Source organism: Lampetra planeri, chromosome 12 (assembly GCF_965212315.1).
Source record: "Lampetra planeri chromosome 12, kcLamPlan1.2.h2, whole genome shotgun sequence".
Classification (NCBI taxonomy): Eukaryota; Metazoa; Chordata; class Hyperoartia; order Petromyzontiformes; family Petromyzontidae; genus Lampetra; species Lampetra planeri.
Genome location: NC_136118.1, coordinates 1520007 through 1540633, shown reverse-complemented (window position 1 = coordinate 1540633; position 20627 = coordinate 1520007). Strand labels below are relative to the sequence as shown.

At 54.6% G+C, this 20627-nt stretch overlaps 1 protein-coding gene across 1 annotated transcript in view; it reads left to right on the top strand.

Moving 5' to 3' along the window:
- LOC144721492 (peroxisome proliferator-activated receptor gamma coactivator 1-alpha-like) overlaps positions 1–20627 on the top strand; it is a 134653-nt gene that overhangs the window by 48808 nt on the left and 65218 nt on the right.

Here is a 20627-nt window from a genome sequence, read left to right as displayed (position 1 = left end):
TTGACAAGTTGCATGCGACTGGTTGCACGTGGAGGTGTGGCAATTGCAGCAGTAGCAGCTGCACAATACATCTCCATTTACACTGTCACTACAAGAGAAACAGAAAACTAAACTACTAATTGACCTATTTTTATTTTACCAGGCAAGGCACACTGAGCTATAGAGCTGTTTTTCAGAAGGTGTCTGGCCACCAATGATCGCTCAGCGAAGTGGCTTATCACGTGGTGCACATTTATAGCAGCAACATCCTCTAAGCAAAGGGAGCGGTGGCGCAGTGGTTGGCTCACTGCCCCGCCAACCCGGGGGGAGCAGAGCTTGAATCCCGGTTACAGCTTGCATCAATATCTGAGCAACATCTCAACCGGTCTGGCAACTCACCCCTGTGACCAGCCCGCACCGAGCAGCGCGGTGCAATATCGTCAGACAACCGTCACGGCATGGTACAGGAACCGTCACGCAGCAGTGCATTGTGAGTTGAGAAGGTAATGACCCCTTTTTTCAGTATGTAATCAGAGCCAGAATAAGGGTCATTGTTCGAAAAGTTAGCCTATGATGCGGTGTCTTTATGTTGCGCCCTGTAATGCCTCTCCGCCTTATTGGCGGAGGTGCTGCGGGCAGTCCGACTGTGCTGGTGTAGCAACTGCCGATGCGGTCGACTTTGTGCATCAACACGGATCACGGGGTTCCTCGTTTGTACGAGAAAATATCGCGCATCCACCATTTTGGTGTTGGTAGGGGCGCAGCACTGCAACTGCTCGCTCACGCCACTGTTGGCGGAAAGACCTCCACCACAGGAGCTCTAGATCGTTTCCACTCCACACTGGCCACACGTCTTTGAAGACGTGCAAGTACCCACACTGGACCCCACCACCCACCACACGCGGCCTGCATGCTGGCGGGGGGTCGAGTTGAAGCAATTTGCAGCATGGCTTCTGCTGCCGGGCCAGGAGTTGGAATCTGCGATCTCTGGATTGCAAGTCGAGTCACGTGCTAAACAATCCCCGCACTGTGGCATCATCCATTGAATTGTAAAAGGTCCCTGTAATCCAGCACGCGGGTGCCGCGTCTCGATGCTCTTCGTCCCGTGGGTCCTGCACGTGGCCGTGTGGGCCCCATGGCCCATGGCCCTGTCGAGTGCAGGTAGTGTGCGTGTGGAAGCGGACGGGAGGGTGGCGTGAGTTTAGATTGTTCGTACAGCCTTTACATTCCGTACAGGACGTTGAATGGAGCTGCATATCGATTTATATATATGTTTAAAAACATTTACACGGCCAGTAACTTGCCCGCATTTATAATTCGTAGCGCTGGACTTGGGAGGAGCGTTGTGGAGTCCCGACTACCACCTTCTACTGCTCTACCTCACATCGCCGACCCCTTCCACTGCTCTACCTCACACCGCCTACCCCTTCCACTGCACTACCTCACACCGCCTACCCCTTCCACTGCTCTACCTCACATCGCCTACCCCTTCCACTGCTCTACCTCACACCGCCTACCCCTTCCACTGCTCTACCTCACATCGCCTACCCCTTCCACTGCTCTACCTCACACCGCCTACCCCTTCCACTGCTCTACCTCACATCGCCTACCCCTTCCACTGCTCTACCTCACATCGCCTACCCCTTCCACTGCACTACCTCACACTGCCTACCCCTTCCACTGCACTACCTCACACCGCCTACCCCTTCCACTGCTCTACCTCACATCGCCTACCCCTTCCACTGCTCTACCTCACATCGCCTACCCCTTCCACTGCACTACCTCACACTGCCTACCCCTTCCACTGCTCTACCTCACACCGCCTACCCCTTCCACTGCTCTACCTCACACCGCCTACCCCTTCCACTGCTCTACCTCACACCGCCTACCCCTTCCACTGCTCTACCTCACATCGCCTACCCCTTCCACTGCTCTACCTCACATCGCCTACCCCTTCCACTGCACTACCTCACATCGCCTACCCCTTCCACTGCTCTACCTCACATCGCCTACCCCTTCCACTGCACTACCTCACATCGCCTACCCCTTCCACTGCACTACCTCACATCGCCTACCCCTTCTACTGCTCTGCCACGCCGCCCACGGTCTGGCCAGGAGCCTCCTGTTTCCGTACGCTCCGGGTTCGTGATGGATGGCGCGCAATTCACTCAGGCCTGAAAAACTATATTTGTTAATAGATGTTATCGATGATGGGTGCGCATTTTTAATAGAGCGCAGTGCGTGTTTTTTTAAACATCTCGGGGAGCGTTAACAATGTAAGGGGGCTATTTTGGGATCTCTGACGCACGCGACATTAGGGACTGGGTCAGATTGCGCGTTTGAATTGCCATTACTGCCTCACAATTAAATTACAAAACTAAATTTAACAGCTCGCTCATTAGATTGCGCCTGCTCGCTAGTGATTAGCCCAGTGCTGGCTCTGAGCATCGATTGCGTTATTGAGCTTCGGTTATTTGTGGCTTCACTTCCCGGTGCCTTCCCTTGCCCCCCCACCCCCAATAGAACCCCCCCCCCCCCCCCCCACGTAACTCGATTGAGGAGCCAGAGCCATCCCCTCCATCTATCTCCTCCCCCAAATCCTCTCCTTCACCCCCATCATTCACTTAATACCCCACGTTGTATAATTTATTATTTATTTATTGTTATTATAATAATTAATGTTAATGGAAATGCCCTCATTAGCTGCCGAGATATTTACCCAGGCCGGAGAGTGGTGGTGCAGTGATTAGCACAATGCGCTAAGAACCCGGCGACACAAGTTCGATTCCCCGCGATGGCTAGCATCAGTGGTGAGTGATGGTATCTGAACCGGTCCCGAACCCTGGGGCCCCCTTCACCGAACGCGGTGAAGTTTGGCCAAACAGCTCCCATAACCATCACGGCGTGGGAGGAGTCTTCATCCAGCAGTGGAGTGAAAAGTAACTCTTAATTAGCAATGCTATTAGTTTATTTACCCGTGTCAGCCTCACTGAGTCTCAAGATTTTAAATGTTGGACCAATTCCGTTCACGGAAGTTTGGCATGCGGCAGGGACATGGGGAACGTGGAGAAAACCCTCGCGTACGAGGGGATAACGCTCTGGAAAATATGGAATCTCGAACTTGGCATCTGCTGTTCACTTTGCAGCCCATGCCTATGCCACTTGATATTCCCAGGAAGTCTTCCGGTCCGAGCAATGCTACTTAGCTCTCGAGATCTCACAAATCGGGCGCTTTCATCATTTGAGTGATTGGACCACGGAACGATGGAATGTTTCATGCAGTATATATGGTATCTCTCAGTAGCAGCTGAAGCAGTAGAGCAATATTTGAATATTTCTGTAGATGGGGATGGGGGGCGGTCAGAAGAGACCTGGGTTGGAGGGTGGAGTCGTATCTGTAGACAGCGTGACTGTCAGCTATAGGCGGGTTGGTGAATGAAACACTGACTTCTAGACGCAAGTTTCGTGTTTACAATCGGCTGGGGGGCTTGCGACGGGCGACGGGGCGGGCGGAGTCGTGACCAGAAATAACGACGCTATTCCGACAAAGCCTTCTGGCTTCGCTCACAACTCAAATTATCGAGTAACCGCTGTGGACGCAAGCGACCAAACAGACACAAACAAAGGTGAAGGTTAATATGCGTCATTGAGAGAGAAAAAAAGAACATCTTTAAAAAAATATGAGGATGGGACGAGAACTGCAACATGTCTCATTCTCCGCCATTATCTATCCACTGCTGGATGAAGGTTCCTCCAAGCCGTCTTCGATGCTCACGGTCTTGCGATATAACAACGATTAGATTGTCACGGTGAAACATTTCCGACACTTTGTTTGACCTACACCAAAGGGCATGCACAGCCTACACAGCTCATCATCATCACCACCACCATAGCTCTATTAATGCCTTGCGGTCACGGTGGGCTCTCTCACTCGACTCGGCACGAGTGCTGTGACAGACAGACACACAAACTAAAAGGCGGGCAGGTGAGCCAAATGTCTGTGCATGTATATTGAGCTTATTTCGCACCGTACGAAACCAATCGTGCTAATCGGAGGTGCGGGGGAAGGACAGCAAACGAAACACAAAAAGCAGTTTTAAAGAAAGGATTTTTTTTCGATCTAGATTTAAAGTGCATAGTTCTAGCGACTTCCTAATATCGGAAGGAGGAGCGTTCCAGACGGCCGCACAAGCGCATCTGAAAGCACGCGATGCGGTGACCGTATTGGTTCGACGACGAGCCAAAAGCCGCTGCTGCGGCTGCGAGGATGCCGACCGGAGGAGGAGGAGGTTCATGTCATGCTTCGTCTCGGCTCCTCGCACGCGGCCACGTGTGAACGTCTCGCTCGGCGTGAGCCGCAGCTGCGGAGGCTGCGGCGGCGGCGGCCTTCCGCGGAGAGCCCGCCGTGGGCACTTCGCGTAATTAGCGCCCTCGCTGATGGACAAATTGCCCATTCTCATCACGGGCCGCTTGGTGGCCGCTCTTGTGACGAAGTGTAACGAGATCTGCGGTGACAACGCGACCCGCAAAGTACATTGAGCCGCGAGCCGGGGATGAGTTGAGGCTGTGGGCGGGAGGTTCGGGGTGAAGGGGGTGGGAGGGTGGGATGGGATTTGGATCTGGGATGCGGACAGGGGGGTGGTGACCCTTCGTAACCCCTGGGGCAGCCTCAGAATCCGGCTCAAGCGAAGCGGCGGTGACGCGACCCCCCACCCATTCCACCGTCCTCACCGTCCTCTGAACGGTGCGGTTCTTCATTTCAGCCGCAGATTAAATTCATCGCCAGCTCCGTGGTTAACAAAGTTGCACATTTGGTGGTGGTAGTGGTGGGGGGAGATTTGCGAATTATTTCGGCACCGGATCCTTGTTTGTTGTTGTTGTTGTGGTTTCTTGTTTTTAAATGTTGTTTAATTTCCACGAGGTCCCCGGCCGCTGTGCGGTACAGTTGCGAGGTGCCACTTGCGCGCCGCTCCCGGATTTTTCTTTTTAGGGAGCGAGATTTAGGTAATCGGATAATTACTCACGCGCACGCAATGTGTGTGAGCAGATTGCAGCGCGCTTGTGTGAGGACGGGGGTGGGCTGGGAGGTGGAGAAGGGGACTGGGGGCGGCGCTCCACTGGGGTTTGGAGTGCGGGGGATGAATGAGGAATGGGGGGAGACGGATGGAATGAATGGGGATTGTGAATGATGGATGGGGATGGCGGATATGGATGATGTAGGATGGAGATGATGGATGGTGGGGGGGCGTAGTGGAGGATATATGGGGATGGAAGAGGATGTAAAGAATTGAGGAAATATTGGTGGGAACGAATGTTGGGTGGTCAAGGAAGAGATAAGGAGCATGTCGTCAACAGCCTTGATCAATCTACTGCTGGATGAAGGCCTCGCCCAATCACGGTCCGTCCTGCAGTGCCATGAATTCCATTTTACATCTGCACACGACGCTGATGTCATCATTCCATCTCCACAGTGGACGTCCTCTCTAGCGCATTCCCTCTTCTGACTTGGGGGGGGGGGGAAGATGGAACGGGGACGTAAGGAGGTAGGCGGGGTGATTGCAGACAGGTGAGAGATTGTGGAGGATGAATGAGGATGATGGAGGATGGATTGTGGGCGAGGCAGAATGATTGGAGGATTGAACCTGGTGGGTGGACGATTGTGGTGGGGGGAGGAGGGGGGGGCGGTAAGGGCGAGGTGGGGGGGAGCGCTGCCTCGATAAAGAATTGCTCGGCCGCCGTTGATAGACGCAGCCACGCAGCTCTGGTCTTGTAACAAAGTGCACAACACTCGCCATCACACGGTCCCAGCTATGTGCGTGTAGCGTAGATACTTGTGTATATGTGCGTGTGTATATGATACCCTCTGCATTAAAATTAAATCGATAGCGGTACCAGAGCGGTTAGAGTGGTGGCACAATGGTCAACCCACTGCGCCATGAACGCATCAGTCCGAGTTCGATTCCCGACTAAGGCGAACATCAGTGGCGAGTGATGAAGTACAGAATGATCTGGGCCTTTCCCCTGATGCGGGTGTGTAAACATCAGCATTGGGGATACAAATGCGACCGGGCATGGCTGCATTCCCTTGCGTGTTGTTCCAGCTTCAATAGGTGCTCGCCAACAGCACTGCAAGCGTTTATTCGGATGATGGTTATCTCCCGTGTGTACGTGTGCTGTGTGCCTCTTGTTTACAAGAACAATTCATGAATTACCCGGGCGAGCCACACTGAGTTCCATGAGCCTTCTTCAGGAGGGTCCCGCTACATTGGGGCTTTATTTAAGATGTTGTCAGCCGATTGATGATGATGAGTTGCGTTGTTTATACAAGTGGGAGGACACCGACGCACCCGGAAACAACACCCCACGCACACGAGGGGGGGGGGGGAAACTTTGTGCACGTACAGACGGAAACAGATGGCGATTCGTTCCCTTGCTGTCCTGCCTTCCAGTAGCGAGCCAAGGTGTGTGGCATCTCCTCGTCGCCCGCGCGAGGGGCAATTTCACGACTTTTGTGTGCGGCGATCCACCAACATTCGCTGCTGCCTCCACGGTGCCGGATCAGAAGCCACGTGCAGCAGCGTAGCCACCACCACCACCACCCAAACGCCTTTGACAACAACAACAACGGATGGAGGCGTCTTTGAGGGCGGTAAAGATTTTTCACGCTTGTCCGTGGGCGCCGAGTTTGACGTCTGGGTAATTCAGTTACAAGTGACGCGCGTGCCCGTGTGTGTGTGAGCGCGCGCGAGCGGTGGCGCAGCAGTTTGCGCACTGCGCTACGAACCCGGCCACCCGAATTCAATTCCCGCTCACGGCCAACACCGGTGATAATTATCTGAACCGGTCCTGGGCATCCCCTAGATGGACTCAGTATCTGGTGCGGTGTGTTAATAACGCCACCACTAGGGAGACAAAGGCGGCCGGGCATGGTGCTGACCACCCACCCCCTCGTGCGCTGTGCCAGGCCTTCATTGGTGCACGCAAACAGCACTTGCCTAAAACGTCTGTTCAGGCTATACGGGGGATCTTTGTCAGTGTGCGTGTGTTTGTGCGTGGGAGTGGGCACATTCCCTGCCGACGCCATCCTAATGACTCCACCCAAAGGCTGCGCTGAGTCTTGACGTGTGTTTGCAATAACGCAATTGCCTATTACCATAATCAGCTGCTTGCATCAGCTGAAACTTTAATGAACTTGAAATGTAGTTGTTAAGGACCGGAAATCCAATTTAAGCAGCTTTCTGAGCACGTTTTTTTTCCCTCCTCTTCTTGTATATATTTAATAATTAATATTTGTATTATTATTTATGGATCGCGAATAGAGAGATAGAGTGAGAGACTTGCGCTTGGGGGAAATAGTAGAAAATGTCACCGAATGATTTTCAAAAGGCATCTTGTTAATTGCGCAGGGGAATGAAAGGACGTCTCGACTACGCAGACTGTCAGTCTCAATTCACTTTCCAACGAAGTTTTCTCTTTAATATTAATTTGCCCTTCGAGCTCCTCCTGGTGTCTTGAGGGCCACGGTGGCCGAGAAAAAACAGATTGGGCCCGAGCTGAGTGGCAGAGCCCTGACCAATCATCTTTACAGCGCACGCCGTGACAGCCACAAGTGTAATGCGGCAAAGTAGGAGTTGTGGTGTTTCTGACAAATCTGTCGTATTTGGGGGAAAGGACGCGTGAGAAATGAGTGGTCGCGTAATTACTCTGTCAGGGAATAACGGGCAAATGCGGGAGAGGACGTTGCTGCGGCGGAGGGGCTGGGTGGCGTGGGATGGGGTGATGGTGGGCGGTTGGAGGGAGAGTGCTTTCAAAGACATGTCACAGTGAAAATGCCCTCTCTTAACGGTGCGGAGAAAGACGCGTGCGTTGAACCTGGGTCGATGAGCGGCGACTGCAGGTTAACTATGGCAGAAGTGCACAATCACACGCCCTCATCATCATCATCATCAGCAGCGGCAGCAGGAACCATGTTCTATCCACTGCCGAATGAAACGCCTCCCCACGCTGCCGCCAACTCTCACGGCGCTGCGATGTCGCGATCCGTATCGCTGCTGCGCACGAACAGAGAGCTCCGTCTCCCGCGGTGGGCGTCCTCTCGGGCGCGTGCCCTCTCCTTTGGCGAATTTCCCGTCACCCGAGTCTCGTCTGTCGTCCACCATCCCTTTCTGACCGCGCTCTGTTCTTCCTAAAACCCATATACTTCGTCTCAACAGTCAATACCCTTGTGCCATTGTTCACGCGCTCCTATTTTCTATCTCTCAAAGAAGCAGACGGAAAATTGTCATTTATTGCACGCTGCCAACTGTAATGTGTAAATCAGAAGCATTGGGACACTGCCAAGAAAATTGAACAAAATCTGAAAAGTGTGCAAAGAAGCGTGGAGAGAGGAATTATAGCGAGCGCAATCGTATCAGCTCAAACAACCCGAAAGTGCCACCACGCTCTTCGGAACTTTGGCGCCGTTCTCACCTTTGTTGGTGGAAATTCCACATTCGTATAGAAAAAAAGATCAAGCGAAAACATCAACGATTAGATTGTTGCAACAACTCGCGACGAATATGCACCAACGTGAGCAGCTCAACCGGGACTTGCTCAAATTACAGACTCGTGAGATAATGGTAATGATGATGGTGGTGGTGATGATGATGGCGGCGGTGGTGGTGGTGCACCACTTCGTATACGGAGTGCGACACATCGTGTACAGTGGAAGTGCATCTTGATTTATAGCGGACGCCCGCGACGCAAGCGACAGTCGAGAGACTCATCAGCCTCTCCTCAATCACTGACAGCCAAGGGTTTCAGCGGGGATAGGACTGGGTTAGGGTTGTGGGTGGGAGGGAGGGAGGATCGGTGGGGGGGGGGGGATTTGGGAGGGGAGAGATGATGTGAGGGACGCAGAGAGGCAGGGTGGGTGGCTCGCGTGCTGCGTGAAGGCACAGCACGTGAGTGTGTGCAGAAATAGCTTCCCATCTGGTGCGCTGATCACGTCATTAATTTTAGCTTCGGCCCTGCGCTGGGAACCCGCGCATCCGCAATGCGAGCCGTGAGCGGTGCCCGGGCTGCGTAATTGCAGCCGTCTCGCTCGAGTGCCTCTGCTGGGTGCGTGGCGCGGACTCGCGAGGCCTCAGCCGCACGCCGCACCGCAGCGGCACCGGCTTCGCTCTAATGACATTTACTCTCGTCGCTTATCACGATGACGATTGTGATGATTATTATTATTGTTATGACGGCGATGATGCACTGTGTTTAGACAAAAACATGCATTTGTCTTATTTGGTCGTGTCCGTCACAGGAATGTGGAATAGCGGAGTGTGGAGCGGTGGCACAAGTGGTTAGGGGGTCACTGGCCTATTAATCCGGTAACTTAAGTTCGATTCCCTACTAGGGCTAACATCAGTGGCGAGTGAGGTCTACGCTGGACCGTGCACGTCCTCTCCCATTCCACCACGCCATTTCGCGCGTGAACCAGCCCGTACCGACCAGCGTGGTGAAGTATGGTCAAACAATCCCTATGATCGGCAGGGCACAGAGAGGCCTTCATCCAGCAGTGGATTGACAAAGGGCTGCGCAGTGCATGATGGGAATGTGAAATTTACGTTTCTGCTTTCGTTCCCGTCTTGACAGCAGCGAGCGCTTCGGGTGTCGTTTCGTGACGTAATCACATGCAACGTAAATCTCAGATAATCGATTACAACCCGCACGATTCAATGAGCGTGAATCAATGTCGATCGATGGCTTGCGACGTGGGTCCTACGCCGCCACAATGGGCTCTCGCACGGCTCTCAATGAAGTGACGATGACGACGATTGCGATGTAGATTGATGGCGTTAGAATTGGCTCGTTACGTGCAGGCGGGGGTGGTAATGAATGCGTTCTTAAGGCGAGAGAGCCACTCCGGTCGTCTATAGAAGCAGATAACAACGCGCGTTCACCGTGCCTTTGAATATGCGAAGAATGAGTAGGCAAGGAGAGGGAGAGTGAGAGAGAGAAAGAAACTAGAGATACTCACGCCGACATGACAATTGAAATTGAAACGAGTTGGCACTTCATTACAGAGCAACTCTGGCGATGACTCACTCTGCGAGGCCACTCGTCATAAATTAACACCTCCATTACCTGCTGACCCCCATTAACATCGCCCGCTGTGCGGGGACACGTGGCGGCCACGGCGTGGCGAGCGCGGGGGTGGTGGGGGGGGTAGTGGAGTGGTTTGCGCACTGCGTTACCGAACCTCGAGCTCAATTCCCCCTTGACAGTGAACACCGGTGACGGACATCTGAACCGGTCCTGAGCCTCCCCCAGCAGCCTCGAATGAGTACCCGGTGCGTGTGTGTAAACATCGCCACTGGGGAGACAAAGGCGGCCGGGCGTGGTGCTCGTCACCCACCCCCTCGTGTACTGTGCCGGCCTTCATAGGTGTTCGCTAATGGCACTTGCCAGAACAGTCTGTCAAAGGCTACACGGGGGACATTTGTCTGTGTTCATGTATGTGAGACATGTGCATGACTGTGAGACGTCTGTGTGTGACAGCGTGAGATTTGTACGGACGTGTGTGCGCATGCGCGCGCGCGCATGCGTGTCTGTGTGTGTGTGCGTGCGTATGGGAACGATATGCATGTGTGGGTGTGTCTGGTGATGTGTGCCTGAGTGTATGTGCCCGTCTGGGAGATGCATTTGTGAGTCGTGTGTTTTTTTTTTAAGTGGTTTGTGTACGTGCGAGTGAGTGTACGTGTGTTGGCGTGTGTCTGTGTGAGAAGATGTGTGTATGTGTGTCTGTGTGTGTGTTTCTGTGTCCTGGGCCTCCCCTAAGTCGACTCAGCCTCAATTGAGTATCTGGTAACGGTGTGTAAATATCGCCACTGGGGAGACAAAGGTGGCCGGGCGTGGTGATAGCCACCGACCCGCTAGTGTGCCGTGCCGGCCTTCATAGGTGCTCGCTAACAGCACTTGCTCTAACGGTCTGTTCAGGCTATAGGGGGGATTTTTGTCTGTGTCTTTGAGTGGTATGGGGAGCGGTGTCGCAATGAACCCGACGATGCCCGGCCACGGCTGACATCGGTGGCGACCGCTACGTTCACCGGGGGTCACTCCGATTCACCAACCCGAATTGACCCGCGCGGCGAAGTATGGTCAAATGATGTTCGCGAGTGCCTAGTGAGGCCGCGCCGTCCTTAATAGGTGCTCGCTGACATCATTTGCTCAAGCAGTGTTTTGAAGGCAATAGGGGAGACAGTGTTCGTGGTTGTGTGTGGTGGCTCACCGGTAAGCGTGCTGGCGCTACGGCACGCGGCTGCTCGAGTTCCATTCCCGCTCAAGGCCGACACCAGTGACGATTTCATCTAAATAGGTCCGGGGCTTCCCCTAGGTAGATTCCGCCTCAAATGAGTAACCGGTGCAATGTATCAACATCACCACGAGGGAGACAAAGGCGGCCTAACCGCATCGCGTGACGTTCCGGCCTTCATCGGTGTTCGCGCACGGCACTAGTACGAAAAAGTGCGTGAAATGCTATAATGGGGATCTTTGTATTCGTAACGTTGTGTGTGTGTGTATACGGCAGTGTGTGTGTGTTGTGTGTGTTGTGTGTGTGTTGTGTCTGTGTTGTGTGTGTGTTGTGTGTACGGCAGTGTGTTTGTGTGTTGTGTGTGTTTTGTGTGTGTGTGTGTACGGCAGTGTGTGTGTGTTGTGTGTGTGTAGTGTGTGTACGGCAGTGTGTTTTTGTGTTGTGTGTTGTGTGTGTGTTTGTGTACGGCAGTGTGTGTGTGTTGTGTGTGTTGTGTGTGTGTCCGCGTGAATATTTTGTGTCCGAATTAATTCGGGCGGCCGGGAGGCGCTCTCATTACGTCTCGAGATAGTGAGGAGCCGTAATGAGTAGAGGCGAAATAAATCGGAGCCCTCTTATCTGCGCTCAAGCGCCAATGAGGCCACTGACATGCACAGCCATAGCGGGAAGGGGGGTGCTGATTCAAGGCGAATCGTGGAGGATGAGGAGGAGACGTTCCCCGCGCCTGGACACACGCACATGCTACACGCATACTCACAGCGAACGATTCGAGTCGTTGTCACGGTCTCTGTACATAATCGAGCCGTCCGTTCCGTCTCGTTGTTCGTTCCGTAACTCGTCTGTTCTCGCTGCCTCGTCTGTACTCGCGCAAAAATGTATAATTGCGTAAAACCAAATCGTAACATTGTCCCCTACTGCCAGACTATGGTCTCGCTATATCCGTACAAACAGTTGGGAGAAGTGCTGTTAGCCAGCACCACGCCCGGCTGCCTCTGTCTCCCTGGTGATGATATTTACACACCGCACCAGGTACTCAGTTACGACTGAATCGACCTAGGGCAGGCCCATGACTGGTTCAGAGAATCCACCACTGGCGTTGTCCGTGAGCAGCAATCGAACTCGAGTAGCCGGATTTGTAGTGCAGTGCGCTAACCATTGCGGCATAACTCACACACGCACGAGTGTACACACACACACGCACTCGAGTGTACACACACACACGCACTCGAGTGTACACACACACACGCACGAGTGTACACACACTCGCGCCATCATTTCACTCGTGGCCGCAACGTCGGTAATTCACTCATGCAGAGGAACCGTTAATCACGGAGACAGGGGGACACCCTGTAGCCCATTAAGATTCTCGTTTCGGGGGGGGGGGGGTTAGGAGCGAGCATCGGATGATACAGCGAGGAGGGTGAGGGTTGGGGTGGGGCGGGGAGGGGGTGGGTGACCCGCGGTGTCGGGTTGGATGCTCGAGTTACAGTGACAATCAAGGAGCAGGGCTCGCGGAGAGGAGAGGAGGTGAGCCTCACTGGGAGCGGGATTTGTATCTCTGCGGAGCTGGGCGCGCGTTGCCTGGCTCGCAATTAAACGGCGAGCATCGCAGCGGGGAGAACACCGCGCTGGGGAGCCCAGGTGTCCTCAGGTCGCCACGAGTCCCACGCGCTCTTCCCAAAAGTCCGACAAGAACGCGGCCTCGACTCACATCGCCGAGCTCACGTTCTTCGCTCGCAATCATTCACGCACGCCACGATGACTCGATTTGGGGCAGCTGCGGGTGGCGAGATGTTAACTACCTCGCCGGATATACAGGAGACTGAGGGTTCGATCCCGACCTCGACGCCTGCTGTATATTTGGAGGTTGCGTGTCTCTCTCCCCGTGGTCACGTGGGTTTTTCTCCGGGTCCTCCGGTTTTCTCCTTCCACGTGATAAGCCACTTCGTTGAGCTATCGTTTGGGCCAGGTCGCTTCTGAACAAGAGCAATATAACTCAGTGGGCCTTACCTGGTAAAATAAAACATTGTTGAGTAGTTAGTTTCATTTCCATCACCATTCACGGGATTCCTTGCTGACGTGCACGTCCATGTTAAAGCCTTTTGTCACTCCACTGCTGGATGAGCACCTCCCCACGCCGTGCAACTCGTGGGCGTATTTGTTCCGAGTTAACCACGCACGGGTTGGCGATGGAAGAGGGGAGAATGAACGTGGGAACATAGAGGTACAGTATAACAAGGGACATGCTTTACCCTCTGCTGACAAGTCTCGAGGAGCAACAGCCAAGCAGGAAGGGAGCCGCGGCCACGCCGTGAGCAGCTGGCGCTGCCAGCATTTTCCCACGCTCTGCGGTCCTTCATCCATTAAGATGTTTCCAGCCTGTTAATATGTGTTTGCGTGTGGGGGGGGGGGGGGACCTGCGCGCACCCGGTCACCCATCCAGGCGCTCTCCGCTCTCGACCCTGCTTTGCTGCCGAGATCTCACGACATTGGACGCATCCCTAGTGATTTATTTGTTTTGGTCAGAGGCTGAGTCGGTTACCTGATAAATGCGAACCGTCATGTTGATTTACGCCCGGAGGACTCGTGCAAGTCTGCCAAGAAGAAATGTTCCGTTGTGAACAAGCAATAGAGCCTCGTGCATTTCAATGAAGCCGGGGCCAAGTGACGACTTGCAGGTTTACCGGCCAGTTACTCTTTACTCTCGCAGATGCTAATTACACGGATTATAAAATGAACAATGTACACATCCCGTTTTTTGTTTGAATGCATAGAAATCAAATGTGTGCTGGACATACACGTTCGCTGGAACGGTGGAAACGTCGTTAGTGCGCTCCGCTCTGAACCCGGCGACCCGAGTTCTATTCCGAGTTAAATCTAACCCCAGTGGCGAGTGAAATCTTACCCGATATCAGCCTCTTCCTCCCCCCCCTCTCTTCACTGTGATGAAGTATGGTTACACGGCATAGAGGTCTTCAACTGTCAGTGCGTTGACTGAGCATTTTTTAAAATCACTATTACTATACGATACATATTCATGTTTAATTCATGACTAATATATGCTTCGTAAGTTGCCCATTGGTCTGCCCGTCTATCGCAGAACCTTGATATGAAACCGCATACACTGACATACATACATTATTCATTCAATACACGGAACAATATAGACTCGTATAAGAAGAGGTTGGGGTTTTGGGTGGATGGAGTGGAGTGGAGATCTGGCAAGGTGAGGGGAGGGGAGGGGGGTGAGACACGCTATGTGGAAATTTTCACCGTCAGGGGTGCGAGAACACCGCCAATAACACCACGCGCCCGCACAACACCACCCCCGGGCTCTGTCTCCGGCTTCGCGATGGATGAAGCGGTCTCCTCCACGTTGCGCTCATCAGGACCCGGGAGTTTCCACTGCTCGGAGAAACTCGACGATGAATTGCCACGTGGCTTCGGATCAAAGTCGCAGTGGGGTGGCGCTCTTCGTCCCACATCACGATACCTATTTAATCGACCTCTACTCGTACGCAGGTCGGGTTTTGAACTCGCGACCTTTTGAATGGGAGTGGCGCGCTCCACGCGGGTAGACACCGCACTCCCCCCCCCCTCGACACTGATTAAGTCTCCTCCCTCTGGGTCTCTTGCGGGGGGGGTGGGGGTAACACTGAGTTCGCGAGTCATGAGGGTATAAGTGACACTCTCAGTCCCCCCTCGCTCATAAATAACCCTGCAGGCCCCCCCCCCCATCGCCGCTCTCCCAGCCAACTCCCCTCGCATCCCCTTCACCTTTGTCCCAGAGCCATAGCGAAATATGACTTCTGTTAATGTTTCATTAACGTTATCATTATTACTTTTTTCGCTATAATAACCATTAGATTAATGATCACAGCCGCCACTGTCGCGATGATTGTTGTTATTGATGCTGTGTGAAGTGCCCTGCTCCTGGGCTGCTATCGGCGCAATCACACTCCTCTCGCCCTCTCGCCAAAGAGTGCACGGAGAGGCCGTGCCGTCTGGTGTCGTGGTGACCTTGCGCAAGGGGGGGGGGTGTCTATTGGCCGTGAGGATTCGGTTGTCGTGGGGGATGGTCGCGGGCCGTAAAAAGAGACCGCTTGGCCCCTTGTCCTGGCTAACCTGGCTGCGCTGGGCGCCAGATTGGCTGGCGGCGAGGCGCTTCCCTGCTCGTCCGTGTCCTTGCATCACTGGAGCAGGAAGACAAAAATGCCAGTCCGTTGTTGCGCTACGCAAGAAATCTCCAGCTGGCGCAGTGACGACCTGTACAGCAGTGATTCCCGGCTGTCCCTTTGCTCCCCTACCCCCCTCCCCTTTCGCCCCCACAGACACACACCATCTCTCTCTCCCTCCCTCTTCTCCCGTGATCTCTCCCCCTCTCCCCCTCCCTGTGCGCACCGCTCACGCAAGCCTCGACCGCGGGCGTCACATGGCAGTTGCCGCAGCTACGGATCTATTCGTGGCGTCCTGTGACGCGCCGCCGGAATTCCAGCCGTCCCCTAGCGCGCGTGTGACCGCATCATTCCTTCCAAACCCAAACTTAGCCCGCACGAGACGCGAGTGCACCGGAGTGGGGGAGTTGCGAGGCTAAGTGCGGGCCGTGTGACTAGAGGTGGGGTAGGGGGGGGGAGGAGAGAGGAGGAAGGAGGAGGGAGCTGAGGCCGTGCTAAGTGCACGCATCGACGATCGATGGTTCATTCAGAGTGGGGCAGCGAGCCGAGCTCCGCTCTCTTTCCCTTCTGCTACCTGAGTGCCGGGCAGCGCCGCGCCTCGACTCCCGCGACGGAGCTCGGAGCCGCCACGAACCCGACCCGCGCATGCAACTTGCGCTCCACGCCCCGCGCCAAGATAAACCATCGCAGTGCAGCGGCGTTCGCGAGCCATCGCCGAGCCGGGAAAGTTTCTCAGCGGTTCACGCGTGTAACGGGCGCGCGCGCGCGTTCGTACGCAGCGCGCGGAGACCGTGAACGCGCGCGCAGTCCGTGAATGCGTTGCGCGTTTTATTTTGCTTTGCTACGCGAAGAGGGAACATTCACTCTCCAAGTCGCCCCTGCAGCTGCACCATCTGCACGAGCCGGTGGTCACTTAGACGAGCAAGAGGAGTACCCCCCGAGGGAGAGGGGACAGCGTGAGTGGAGACTTCGCGGCCGGTGCAACAGCCAGACAGAGGACTCAGCCGGCGCGCGCCACGAACGCGCGTGGCCACTTGCAAGGAGCCGTGACTTCTAATTTGCCCATTCCTCTTGCGATGGAGGTGGGGGGCGGCGCTTGATTACTGATTAAACCGCCTTGGGGCCGGGTCGCTCCGGCTTTGGGCCCACGTATTTTGCGTTTCGGGGGAGGGTCAGTGGGTGGGGAGGAGGAGGAGGAGGGGATAATTTCCCTGCTGGAGGCTTCAGTGCGCACACCTGTGCACACCTGTGCGCGCGCCTGTGTACACGTGAGCGCGCCTGTGCGCATGCCGCGTTACTCGGCGGACTTGGGTTTGGTCGTGTTCAACACCCGACGCATCGCCATCAGCAGCAGCGGCGGCGGCGGCGTTGTGCTCCACACGCCGAGAGGGTGAGGGTCTGGGGGAGAGGAGATGCCCAGGGGGATGAGCACCGCTCTCGACGTGGACTGCGAGGCAGACTGGACCGTGCAGCTGGTGAGTGGCAGCTCTCCCGTGACAACCTCACCGCTTCCGTAACAACACCAACAACCACACTGCCGTGACCATTGTACCGCTTCCCTGACAAGCAGACAACCACGTGACTCCGCTGACATGCACAGTCCTTCCGTGACGATCACATCGTGTGCTTGACGATATCCAGATTTTGTGACTGACAACTGCACTACTCCCGTGACATCTGCCACGTGCAGACGATTGCGTGCACGCATTGCCGTCTGGACATACCGTCAATTAAACAAAAATAGTTGCAGGCTTTAACAGAAATCACGGAAGTGTCTTCCTGCTAAACCGCGTCCATGACCGCCGTTCCTCTCTGTTGGCGACTCCGAGCCGTTTGTGACAATTCCACATTCCCATGGCAGCGCGGCCTTTCGTACACGCACGCCGCTGCGATGCTACTCGGGACGAGACGCGAGATTTATCACCCGCCGAGCGAGGCCTCGTTGAGACGAAACCTCTTTGGCGATGCACAATCGGAATATCATAAAAAAATTGCGGGGGTATATTTTGCATGATGTAAAATCTATATTGGCCGGAGGCAAGCGGTATATTTTATTATTATTATCGCATGTTTATTTAATGAGAGAGCTGTATGCTGCATGCCGCGACGCAGTCGCTACCCTCGTGCGCGTGCACGGGACGCACCGCGTGGAACGTGCACGCGCGCATGCAACCGGCTCACACCGTACACCCCCCCCCTACCCTCCCCAACCCAGAGCCGTAAGTCAAATGCCAAGATTGTTAGAAACACATCACTTAGCGTTTTAACCTTGACATTCACCCCTCCCGTAATCCCCCCCGACCCCTCAATGACACTCCCTCCCCCCCACCTACGACAAAACACATTTCCCTCTTTTCCCCGTGAGACGTCGGTCTTGGAAGAGGAGGATGTGAGCTTGTTGGGTTGGGGGAGCTTCAGGGCGGCCGCGCGGTCTTCTTTTTTGCTCGGGCGAGCGTCGCCAAGTCTGGCGATGGAAACAAACAAAAAAAAATACCCCCCCGAAACGACTCAAAAGTTACCCCGGTAGAGTGGACGCGCGAATGAGCGAGGGAATATATTTGGGCGGTGTAAATTGGAGAGACAATCGCGGCTGTGAGCCAAAATTGACCCGACATGTTCCGTACAATGGCAAGTGTGGCGTGAAAACTTGCGGGAGGGAGGCAGGGAGGCAGGGAGGGAGGGAGGGCGTCCATGCGTAAATATTGGCCAAGCCGTGCCGTCTCACCCCGAAACCACAGAGCAAAAAAATCCTGAAAACTCGAGTCATGTCCAATATTTGACCACGGACGATGACAGCCTCAGGTGAACTCTAGGCTCGGGGCAGCGAGCGCGTGGCAGTTCGAATCCAGGTAATTGAGTAACGGAGCAGGTAGTGGTGAAGTGTTGTTACGTGACTTGTGAAAGATGCTGAGCGATTATTACTGTTTGACTGCGCAGATGATGGCGATGATGCTGATGATGATTCTTAAAATATGACGATGATTATGATATTGATGATAGACAAGCGACCAATACGCGGATCAAAAGTCACCTTTTTGGAAACATTGGTGCAGTGGTGTCGATTCCACATTTCAGTGGCGGGGCGAGTGGACAGTCTATCCTGAATACGACCACGACGTCCAAACACGAGGAAAGCTGTAGGCACCTGCACGCGTCCGTGCCATCGCGCTCTGACAGAGGCTGCCTGCGCGAGGTTCTCTTGACGATGACTCACGACATCAGAAATAGCGCCACGTGACTCCACAGCACTTAGCAGAGGCTTAGAGAGTCTCGTGCCACGTGTAGCGAGGTTGGGGGGAGGGGTTACTGTTCGTCGGGGGTGAGGGGTGGGGTTACGACGGAGGCGGGGGGTGGGGAGCAAAAGTCGTTCACTTCTAGGGGGAGGGGTATCTCTGCTGACCGGGGTGCGGGGCAGAGGTCGCTGGCGTGGGTCCAGGGCTGCAGCAGGGTGGATTTCTGGTGCAACAGCGCATGTGATTATTCAATGGGGTCTCACCCTGGCCTGTCCAGATGCCCGCTATGTATAGCCCCGCTCGCATTCGCTGGCTGCAGTCGATTGTGTGACTCTGCTCCGATGGCAGCCACCCTTAACGATGCGATTCTTTATTACGATCGGGGATCGCGATTCAAATCGTTCATCCTGTCTCTCTCGTTTGCGTATTTTGTTTCACGTCGGCTTGTTTCTACGGTTAACCTAAATGCATGAATCGTAAACGATGCATTCTCATTCGCACGATTCGGTGCATTTGCGTGGAGTGCGAGAGTCTCGATTAATCGACGACGCGCGTCGATGAATCTGCATCGGCGTCATCGTGACACGCCGAGTGAGCGACAGGGGAGGGCACGCGGCGTGACCCGGGCCGGTGTCCGTGCAGCAGGGATCACGTGCACGCGAGATGGTTTCTGATTGGCTAAGGCCAGACGGAGATCTCTGTGACGAAACACGCCGCTTGCAGCCAATCAATCTCATCATTAGCTGCTAATCGAGACCAATCGATCAATCATCGATGCACCGTTACGCTCCTGCTACTGCACAGGACTTAATGTTCATTTTCGCATTAGAGTGGCGGCGTACGCAGAGAGAAATTTGCACGCAAATGAGCGTGGCGTCCGCGTGATTGAGTCGGGACCCAGTGATTAATGGGGGGGTGTTTCGCAACTTGCTTCATGAGCACTTTTTCCCCTTCCTATCCGCACTCCGTAACATCTCAGTGCGCGCCCGATCACAATCCCCACGTGTGTAATTGCGCTCTTCAAACAAAAAAGTGCACAATTGCAAAAAAAAAGGTTCTGCTGAAAACAAATAGCAACGCAGCAGAAAAAGCCAACAACACACACACACCCAGAAATAATCATAGCCGTTAACTTAGCGGTGGCCAATGGAAATCGTTATGAATAATACTAATTAATAATGCTAATCACGCACAGCACTCAAACAGGGAGTGCCTTATGAAGGGCAATCAATGGTAGCGTGACCTTAGATTATTATATCTCCTGGCTGCTGCCACCACCCACCCACCACCCGTCACTCACCCACCCACCACCCACCCTGTCTGTCTGCCCCGCGCGTCCATCCTTTGTCTCTTGCCCCGTCTAAGTATTGTCACTGAGGTCGTCAGTCACCCGTGGTGGACACGTGTGCGAGGCCGTTACTCATTTGTTCTTTTATTTATTTTATAAAAAGCATCGGCACCCCTGGCTGCCCCGCCGGTGCGCGGTGCCAACCTCCGTGCCATCGTAGCCAGCTCCGGGCGGCTTGGGTTGCAAACGCACGGATGGTGTGGGGGGGAGGGGGTGGGGGGTGTGTTTGGGGGGGGGGGGCACCGCGTGTGGTTGGCAGGGAGCGGGAGTTTCTTTCCGTGTCACTCGGCAGAGTCGATCGCGGGGCTGTTTCGCGAGCCACTTCTGCGTCTCGGGCCATATAAGGGTGGGAACAAATGCGAGAACTCGGGATGCGCGGGGCGAGCGGTTCTGCGCTACGCTAACTGAACACGCACGCATGCGCGTGCACACACGCACGCGCTTGTGCAAAGACAAAATACCCCCGGTGTAGCCTTTAACAGACGGTTGGGCAAAGTGCTGTTAGCGAGCACCTATGAAAGCCGCCGGGAGGGCACACCGAGGGGGTGGGTGGCCAGCACCACGCTCGGCCGCCTTTGTGGTGATGTTTGGACATCGCACCAGCTACT